General features: G+C 39.5%; 1 protein-coding gene across 1 annotated transcript in view; it reads left to right on the forward strand.

Moving 5' to 3' along the window:
- pot1 (protection of telomeres 1 homolog) overlaps positions 1-10,407 on the forward strand; it is a 381,260-nt gene extending 370,853 nt beyond the window's left edge. Inside the window, exon 21 of the mRNA XM_073059088.1 lies at positions 10,286-10,407. The gene's annotated coding sequence lies outside the window, so the exon portion shown is untranslated. The remainder of the gene's footprint in view (positions 1-10,285) is intronic.
- Positions 10,408-10,953: the final 546 nt, after the last annotated feature.

The following is a 10,953-nucleotide window of genomic DNA, read 5'->3' on the forward strand; positions in this document are numbered from 1 at the left end:
CGCAGGTGAGAGCTCAACTGTGGACAGTATTGATGTCATTTTTTAAAGGAAAGCTGTTAACATGCCAGAAATTCATTTCTAGAACATTTGGTGGTTGGTGACCTGAATAGGATGGAGAGAGGAGTGGGTTAGTCTTACGAGGAAAGATTGGACAGTTTGTGCTGATATTCATTGGAGCCTCGAAGACTGAGGGGTTTTAACTGTGGGCATGTGGAAGGATGATTGTTTGGCTAATTAGGTATTTGCAGTAAAACCATAAAACAGGATTAGTATTAGACCATTCAGCTCATCAGGTCTGTTCTGCCATTCCATCATGACTGATTTATTATCCCACTCAACCCCATTCTCCATAACCTTTGACATCCTTATTAGTTAAGAGCCTATCAAACTCTGCTTTAAATATACCCATTGATTTGGTCTCCACAGCTGTCTGTGGCAGTGAATTTCACAGAATTACCACCCTCTGACTTAAGAAATTCCACCTGATCTCTGTTCTAAATGGACATCCCTCTGGTCTGAAGATATACAGACTGGTCACACACTCTCCAACTATAGGAAACATCCTTTCAACATCCCATCTATGTAGGTCTTTGAATATTCAATGAGATTTCCCCTCTTTCTTCTAAACTCCAGTGAGTGTAGGCCTGGAGCCATCAAATGCTCCTCATATGTTAACCCTTTCATTCCCAGAATAATTCTCGTGAATCTCCTCTGGACCTTCTTCAAAGCCAGCACATCTTTTCTTCGATAAGAGGCCCAAGACTGCTCACGATACGCCACATGTGGTCTGACTAATGCATTATACGGCCTCAGCATTACATCCTTGCTTTTATGTTCTCATCCTCTTGAAATAATTGTTAACATTGCATTTGCTTTCCTTACCATTGACTCAACCTGCAAATTAACTTGCAGGGAGTCCCTTTAATCCTCTGATTTTTGAATTTTCTCCCCGTTTAGAAAATAGTCTGCACCTTTATTCCTTCTACCAAAGTTCATGAGCATACACTCCACAAAACTTTATTCCATCTGCCACTTTTTTTGCCCATTCTCCTAATCTGTCTGATTTCTTCTATGGATGCCCTGTTTTCTCAACACTATCTGCCCCTACTCCTATCTTTGTATTGTCCACAAACTTGGCCACAAAGCCATTAATTCTGTCGTCCAAATCATTGACATATAACATGAAAAGAAGCTGTCCCAACACTGACCTTGTGGAATAGCCAAGCAGAAAAATCCCTCTTTATTCCCACTCTTTTCCTCCTGCCAGTCAGCCAATCTTCTATCCATGCTAGTACTTTCCTATAATATCATGGGCTCTTACCTTGTTAAGCAGCTCATGTGTGGCACTTTGTCAAAGACCTCTGAAAATTCAAATAAACAATATCCACTAACTCTCCTTTGTCTATCCTGCCTATTACTTCCTCACAGAATTCCAACAGATCTGTCTGGCAAGATTTTCTCAAAGGAGACCATGCTGCCTTTGGCCTGTTTTATCATGAGTCTCCAAGTACCCTGAAACCTCATCCTTTATAATGAACTCCAACATGGGAACTACTGAAGTCAGGATAACTGGCCAACAATTTCCTTTCTTTTGTCTCCCTCCCTTCTTAAAGAGTGGAGTGACATTTGCAATTTTCCAGTCCTCGGGAACCATTCTAGAATCTAGTGATTCTTGAAAGAACATTTCCAAGGCTTCCACAATCTATTCAGCTACTTCTTTCAGAACTCTGGGGTGTAGTCCATCTGGCTCAGGTGACATCTACCTTCCTATAAGCAGGTGTACCTAATAAAATGGCCACTGAGAGTACAAAGTGGTATTAATCAACTTGCGGCATAATCTGTGCAAGTGAGATTGAGAAACTACTATACATCTGTAACAAGTGCAAATCTATTTGTAGAATAGTTTTGAATACATTACCAAATGGCTGTGCTAATGACGTTAAAATACCCATGTTAGGATTCAAGGGGCAAGTTGGGTTATCACAGGCCATTCTGGTATGAGGTATGTAATTGCAATCTGTGATAGCTTTCAGCCAGATCAGTGCATGATTATTCTACAATGCAACATAAACCTTTCTTCAAAAACATTTCACTGGATCTAAAGAGCTTGGGAGTATTCTGAAAGGGTCATGAAATACATGATATGATCGCAAGTGTTTCTTCTATATTCCAGTTGCATAAATGTGTTGCAATGTAGGTTAATAACTGCGCCCCTCATTTCTGTCAGTCAAACAGCCAAGTAGAACCAAGTATAAGAAAGACCATTATCTGTCTGGCATTCATTCCCAACCCCTTTACATAAATTCTCTCATTTTGGCATCTATTTTAATAACAAAACAATATATTTACCCTATCTTTTGTTCAGCAGAGCATAACAGTTTTTAAGTAAAGTGGTACTTCTTGATATTCAATTCCAAATTTAATTTAGACCAATTTCCAGTTATGCACTCAAGTCTTTTTAAAAATGGTAATTGGTGTATATTTTATTTAACTTACCTTTACCCCAGGGAGGTCTGCTCAGTACCAACTGAGTTCCTTCTTCATTGAAACTGATTACGGTCTTGCCTTACAAAAATGCATGGTGTACTATCATGTAGAACGTTCTGTTTCATAGTTCATTCCTTTGTAAACTTTTTGTAGTGCTTCTGATAAAAAATATTGCATATTATTCAAAGTTGAACACAATATATCCCATGAGGACTAATGTGTACTATAAGTCTCAGCAAATAGCAGACATTTCCATTTTACACTTACCTTTGAAATGTCATTGGATCGTAAAATTTAACACTTTTTCTTCTCCGCAGATGCTAATCATTTTCAACATTTTCTTCTCGCTTCCAATTTCGAGCGTCTGCAATATTTTATTTTTCTTTGATCTTACAAATATGATAGAATATCAACTGAGGACTATCATCCATTTTCATTTGAAAATTGCTTTGTTAAAGTATCTTGACATTGTAAGCGACCATTAAGGAAAACAAAAGAATGGAGCCTCATAGGCCATAGCTAATCAGACATGCACTCAAATATAAAATAGCCTGTTAACCTTCAGTGATAGAGGTCTTCTGTCTGAATTCACTAGCTCTTCATTGAAGTGAATGTCAATAAACTGTAAACAAATAAACTCAAAAGTAGAAAATCCCAGTGTTGCTTAAATGTTTAATCAAAGTCAGGTGAAGCATTGAATGCTGTCATATGCCCATGCAGTGGGTTCTGGGTATGCATTATTTCTTCAGAAGAAGCATTTGAAAAGGATGAAGTGGTGGAATTTTGTTAAAAGTAAAAATGCAGCATATGATGTCAACATAAATACTGGCTTCATAAATATGTATTGTAATTGAAGTAACCTTGGTTCTTTGTGGCGGTGGTTCCCGCTCCTGGGGCTCACTGAGCAGCAGTCTTTCAATATCCCAAGGACGTGGCCTAGAAAATGAGTGCACCTTTGGGGTTCCAAGGCTTCACAGCCCTGGGGATGAGCCAATTCTGTGCCGGTGCGGCTGACTAGAGCCTCACGGGAGAAAACGGAACATCGGGAACAGTGGATCGGCTATCGGGGTCTCTGTACCCAGATCTCACTCCCTCTTTCTCTTGTTGGTGGGGGGGGGGAGTTTGTTGCTGGTCCTCAAGTCAGAGAACGCGGGGGAGAAAAAGCGGCGCGACAGATTTTAACTCCGTAAATTGCCGAGTGAAACCTCTCTGTCCCTTTACTGGGGAGGGAGAGAGCTTGTGCTATATCAATTTGTCAGATGGACGGTCAGTTTTTTGTTATACTGTAGATTGTGGTTTTTCCTGGGGCTTTGCTGTAGCATGCTTTGTGGGTGGAGGGTGCTGATGCTTTTTGCTGAAATAAGTGAGGAGGGGCAGGATCGATGCTTTCCTGCTGCTTGTGCGTGGGGGTGCTTTGAGGTTCTAAGGTTTTTTATTTACAGTAATGCACACTGTGGGGTACTCTTCTGTTTCAGTGGATGTCTGTGAAAAAACAAGTATTTCAGGCTGTATATTGTATACATTCTCTGATAAATGGAACTGTTGAACTATTGATAATGAAAGGTAGTACAAAACTTTAAGAGTTAAAGCATAGAGTCAGTCTTTAATGGTAATATAAATGATAATCATTACATTTCTGTGCATGAAATTTCTCATTAATAATTTGAGCAGAAGTGTTGAGGGTTTGCTTCCTATCTGTGCCATCCCTTCCTTTCAGTTAGCTTCTATTTTATCTTTCACTGTTCAAGAGATTTTTAACAATATGAGTTTGGTGAGAAGTTGAGAATTTCTGGTCAATTATTTTGTGGCAGGGGAATATGTCTCAATTTAAATTCCATGCTGAAAATGATGACTTCCATTTGTAACACCATTTGTGATGAGAGGCAGTGGATCATCAAAGGAAATCTATACCAACAGAGTTAGATGTTTAGACTCCCCTTACCCTCGTTAAGAATAGCATGGCGGTACATCTCATTGAGCTTCTGCTTCGCGGCTCTGGTAACCCTGACTCCAGCTGCCATGCGTAGGAGGTTCACGTTCTGCCTGTGACTACATGGCTTTCTTCCCAAGTCCCAAAATGTGTGGGGTTGGGGGATGAATTAGCTGCTGTAAGTTGCCACTTTTGTGTAAGGGGGTGGTTGAATCTGGTGAGAGTTGAATGTGTTTGGGTAGGATTAGTACATAAATTTGTGCACGATTTTTTTTTATCACTCTATAACTCTTGCTTTCTCAAAGCATCACAATTTTTTGGGGGATTTTTTTGCCTCAGAAGGCTGCAGATTCTGAAAAATTTAGGATGTATATTCTGAGATAGATCAATGTCAAGGATTGTGGAATCAGGCAGTGAAGTGAATTGACAGCCAAAGATCAGATCGTTCTGAAGAATTTTTGACATGAAACATTAACTTTTTCTCTTTCCACGGGTACTGCCAGACCTGCTGAATAGCTCCTGCATTTTCTGTTTTTATTTCAGCTTAACATTATTTGTGATTTTTAACATTCATCGCACAGAGCATCCTCATTCAAGGAAAGTATTTGCAAGAGAGTGACAATGTAGTATTTATAATTTATTTATCTGGTACCACACTCATTTATTCAACATCTGTAGTCAGTCCAATGTATCTAATATTCAATGGATTTGCCAGCATCAGTAGGTCAGTTTATTTCGATTAAGTGCGAAGCACATCTCACTGCTTTCTGTCATTATGGCAGCCTAATACTTCACACTAGACTTTTTAAGCATTTGAAGCATCATTAACAGTAATGCTACAATTTCTGCTGATGGAAATATTGTCATTTAGAGACAATCTGATTGAAAAGCAATACCATTACTACCCTCATCACTGTTGAAGAATTTTCATTGCCTGTGTGTTGAATTAACAATCTAGGTGGTGAAAGGATATTTGAAGATGAGTAGAATTACCCTAATGGCTCTCAATACCATCATGTTCCCGTAAAGATTGCCAACATCCATTTGTTACAAGTCTTTCCGTCTCACCTCTCGTGGGAAAACTAAATGAAATAAGTATTTATGTAAATATACTTATCCAAATTTGCTTTGTTATCGAAGAGCACTCTTAAGGATAGTTTTAACAATAAGAGTGATAAATTAGCAAAGGTCAATCTGTTGTATTAGCCAGTCTCTGTTGCTTTTCCCACTTTGCACAAGATGAGAGTGTCTTCAATGGTATTGATTAACTATCTCCACCTTGTGCTGTGAACAAGGCCTGTGTTCATTAGCCCTTGGCAATTGACCTTGAAATGGCAACAAGGGGCCTTTTTGAGCTCCTGCCGCTCTTGTGAGATACTCCAACAATACTGTTGGGTACTGAGTACCAAGTTGTTGACGAGCAACAATAAGAGAGCAGCTAGCAGCGCATAAGCAGGCCATGAAGGCTTAAGACTGAAAGGGGAATCTGAAGATTTAGATGATACTCATGCACCTGTTGCTTAACTGAGCACAGTCCTTCAGCTCAACATGTCCAAGTTCTGTTTATCATAATCCCCTTTTCCATTACTCACCCCTTAGCCCTCTAGAAGGTAACAAGTGATTCTTAAATGTTGCAAGGGTGTCTGCCTCTCTGACAGTGCAGCGTGGATTCCAACCGCCCTGCAGGTGAGAAAATTCTTCCTCAGAACTCTTCTGAATATCCCAGTTCTCACCTTAATTTAACTTTTTAAAAGCTATTATTAATGCTTTTTGAGATAGTGATTTAGATGCATATCATATTTTTTTACTGAGTTAAGTATTGTATGTAATTAGTTTTGCTACAACAAGTGTATGGGACATTGGAAAAAAGTTGAATTTCCCCATGGGGATGAATAAAGTATCTATCTATCTATCTAATTCCATTTCCTTTGGTTATGGGCAGGTCTATTAAGGAGAGAGTAAAGATTTCATCATCTACCCTATCTGAGCCACTCATAATTGTGTATACCATAGTCAACTTTCTGGAAGCATCAAGGAAAGCAAACACAGCATATCCTAGCATCTACAACACACCATTCCAGGTATCACCCTGGTAAATTTCCTCTTGCATCCTCTCCAGAGAAAGCAAGTCTTTCCTATAGCATGTATTTCCAAACACTGGAAGTTATGGCATTGAAAAATACTGTTTAAAAATTTCTTGGCAAGTTGATACATGGCAAAGGCAAAGTGTAGCAATGATAGAGAAAGTGACTACTTTGGGCTGTGAATGTTCTCATTAAAGAGCATTTCAAGTTAATGTTTGCAGTGTCTTAAAGCACGTTTACTATTACAGAACAATGATCTAAAATGCAGATATTTGAGACTAAATAAATGGTTTGGAAAGGTGCGATAATTGCTTCTGAATAGATGACAAAGAATGAAGTATTTTAGAATGACTTAGAGTGGCAGGCCTACATCAATCCACTTGAAGCAGATCTGGTCTTGGCTTCCAGAATATTTTTATTTAATGAGGGTATTGCATTTATGTCAATGAAAATTGACTTCAAACTCACAGTGCAAAATTAGATTATCTCAGCTAGCTCGTCAGAGCATAATTCTGTTTTAATACCAGGAGTAAAACTGGAATAATCTCTTGATTTTAAATGAATTGTGATAAGAGTATTTAGAAAGAAGAATTCACCGATGTGCACCATTCTTGACACATTGTCAGACTCCATGTTGGAGACATGCAAAAAGTTTAGGTGGACAGTTCTATTTAGTACTAAGATAAAACTGCATTGGTGTGTCTAAATCATGGGTTCATGGCCTTTTTTTTAATGCCAAGGACCCATACCATTAATGAGGGGTGCATGGACTCCAGGTTGGGAATCCGTGATCTAAATGATGCCGGTTTTAGGCTCTCTATTAAACCAAAACCCTCAAAGGTAAAAAAAAAGTGCTCTCATAACATGACTCAAAGACTTCTCTTGATTCTCCACCCATATTAATTTTATAAACTTAAGCAGAAGAAACAGATTATCGACTTGTTACCACAGTGCACCTTCAAGAATCAATTGTTCTGCCAAAATTGACGGCTACATTTCTTACATCTACAAAAGTATAATACTTTCTTGATCCTGAAGCACTTTTGACTAACCTAAGGTTATAGGTATAGGTTATTATTTTATAAAATATTCTGACAATACAAATTTACTTCCATATTTTAGATCTACTTAAGAGTATATGGTTTATAATTCATATTGAGGTCACAATATGTAATAAAAGTATCAAAGCATGTTAACAATTATTAGTCCAAGAAATTACACCCACTTTTATGATAATTATAAATAGTGAGGAGTTGGTTGGTTCAGAATTTCAAATGAAGGATTACTGACCGGGGATATTACATCTGTTTCTCTGCAGATGCTGCCTGACCTATTGTGTCCTTCCAGCCATTTGCTTCCTTTTTCAGATTGCTAGCATGTTGTAATTTTGGAATTTCAAATTAGTTAGTAATTCAATTAAGATAACAAAGGTAATTTAATTATTTCAAGATCACTGGAAACCATAAACGACTTCTCACTTCTCCAGTGCTGACAAAGGAACATTGACCTGAACCATTAACTGTGTTTCTCACTCCACAAATGCTGCCTGACCTGCAGAGTGTTTCTGCAACTTCTGTTTGTCTTCCAATTTCAGTTCCTGATTGTAATTTCATCATTTAATTTCCAGATATAGTATCATCTACTTCTTTGTAAATTGCCCTCATAATTTCAGATCTGTTCACCTAGATAGCCTCAAAGTTGCTTACAGTAGTTCATAACAAGGAGTATGAGAGATACTATGGAGGTTACTAACTACCAGAATGAACAAACATGATGCATATTGATCACCAGTAAATTAGAATGTGCTTAGAGTACCAGCTAACAGAGTTTGTTGGGACTAAAAATCATCACAGATCAGTAATTTTATCAGCCAGCAAAAAATGTTATGATTTACCATCTTACAGTAAGTACCAGGCGTACCGGCAAACAAAATACATCACCACCACAATAGTGCACCATTTTCCCTTCAGGGGGGCCATCTTAGAAAGGATTCTCTTTTTCTGAAGTGAAGACAACAGAACACAATGTACAGCTTCCCACAAAAATCTTTGTTGCTATGGTCAGACGTTTTCAGTCCAACCCAGCCCCTTACATGATTTCCTATCATTCCTGAGAGATCCCTAAATCTCTCTGAAAATCCGAACCTCTCAGTGATCGTTTCTATATTTTTTTTCTTCCGTTTCTTTTTCCAGAGTAAATGATGTTAAATTTTCCTGTAGATTTTCCTGTACTCCAATCTCCTCCTACATCCTAAAGATGTGCAGATTAGTAGCAGGTCACTGCCCAATGATATTTGCCACTAATGCATAATTTTTTTATAAGTTTCTACACTATAACAGAAACTAATACATAACTGAGTGATGGAATTTGGAATATTGAGCATTTAGGTTAAATTTTAAAAAAAGATTAATGTAGGGTCAGTGAAAATAGATGGTTGGCATGGACTTTGGGCCAAAGGGCTTGTTTCTCTGCTCTGTCTCTGATTCTAAATCCATGTCTCCCTCTTTCCAATCATCCAGCTGTTCCCATTGCTTTCACACTCTTCTCTCCTCCTATTTTCATCCATTTATATTTCATTAGCATTCTCATTGCATAAGTCCCTGAAATTTAGAATCCTTCTGACAAGTATTTTTGTAAAAAGAGAAAACAGTGGAAGATGGAAGTAATATGTTAATTGTATTAGTACAGTCTAATATGTGTGTATATTATGAGTATGAACCTATACGTAGACAACTGTGTGCATACACCTCAACAGGGATGTGTGTAAATACCCAAGAAGGATATTCTAACACCCCCTGGGTCACTGCTCAGACAACAGCTTCACTACCTGTGTCCAACATCCCCCTGGGTATGTACACCCAGTTGAGTATGGACATGTGTGGACTTGAATGTAGGCCCACATGCACATCTAGACACCAAACTATGTACATGTGCACCAGAATAGGAGACTCAGTGTGCAAGACCGAGCACAAAATGGTGGATGTGTATCTGAATGTGACCACACCTAAACACCTGTGTACATGGAACAGTTGCTATGTGTGCGCATCTGAATACCAACCTAATGTAAATTAGGGCTTTCCGGAGCAAAGGTTTCAGCTACCTTGGGCTGTGCACCTAACATCAAGGGTTACTTACATATGTGCTCTTGGGTTTATGTGGTGAAGGTGCAAAATGGAGGCTGTGGCTTGCAAGATCTCAGGATGTCGGGTCGATGTAGTGAACTTGTGTTGCTGGAAATGTCCTTTTTCGAATGGCTAAAGGAAGATTTAAAGGAAATGAGAATGACAATGTTGCTGGGGGTGGGGTGGGGTTATTAATCAAAAGACACAAACGTTTGGTAATTGGCAAAAGAACCAAGAGTAACATGAGGAGACATTACATGGGGGGTTTGTGGAAGCTGAACTAATGACATTTAATTGAGAACTGGAGGAGTCCTTAAAGGGAGAATAATTACAAGGTGGTGGGTAAAGAACAGGATTCTGGGATTGTTGGACAACTCTTTCAAGAAGCTAGTATGAGTCCCATGGTATGAGTGGCTAACAGTTACTGCTGAAGTTTCAAGTCAAACTTCTGGTATACCTAGCCATCAAAGTGCCTGAGATTAAATGCTTCTCCCTCAGCACAATATTGAGCAATATTGTTCAAATATTGTAATATATATTTTTAAAGAACCAACAAAACAAAATTAGCATTAAGTAAATGATGACTCTTACTTGAGAATTTTGTTTCTGCAATGTATAAAAGTAGACCATTAACGTTTTTCTCATGACTGTTCCTCTGGCAGGTTGCTTCCCTCGGAGTCACCACCTTCACTCTGTGCGCGCTGTGCATCGACAGGTTCCGAGCGGCCACCAACGTGCAGATGTACTACGAGATGATTGAGAACTGCTCGTCGACGGCAGCCAAGTTGGCTGTGATCTGGGTGGGCGCCATGCTGCTGGCACTTCCTGAGGTCGCCCTTCGGCAGCTGTTAACCGAGGAGATCACCTCCTCCTCGGCGATCGTGGACCGCTGCATTGTGAGCATATCTCCCAAGCTGCCAGACTCCATTTACGTGCTGGCACTTACGTACGACAGCGCCAGAATGTGGTGGTACTTTGGCTGCTACTTCTGCCTGCCCACGCTTTTCACCATCGGGAGCTCCATTGTGACTGCAAGGAAAATCAGGAAGGCGGAGAAGTCCTGTGCCAGAGGAAATAAGCGTCAAATTCAACTCGAAGGCCAGATGAACTGCACCGTGGTGGCGCTGACCATTCTCTATGGCTTCTGCATCATCCCTGAAAACATCTGCAACATTGTGACTGCTTACATGGCCACTGGGGTCTCCCAGCAGACGGTGGACCTTCTTCAGCTCATCAGCCAGTTCCTCTTGTTCTTTAAGTCCTGCGTGACCCCGGTGATCCTGTTCTGCCTCTGTAAGCCCTTCAGCCGTGCCTTCCTGGACTGCTGCTG

Source organism: Hemitrygon akajei, chromosome 10, assembly GCF_048418815.1.
Source record: "Hemitrygon akajei chromosome 10, sHemAka1.3, whole genome shotgun sequence".
Taxonomy (NCBI): domain Eukaryota; kingdom Metazoa; phylum Chordata; class Chondrichthyes; order Myliobatiformes; family Dasyatidae; genus Hemitrygon; species Hemitrygon akajei.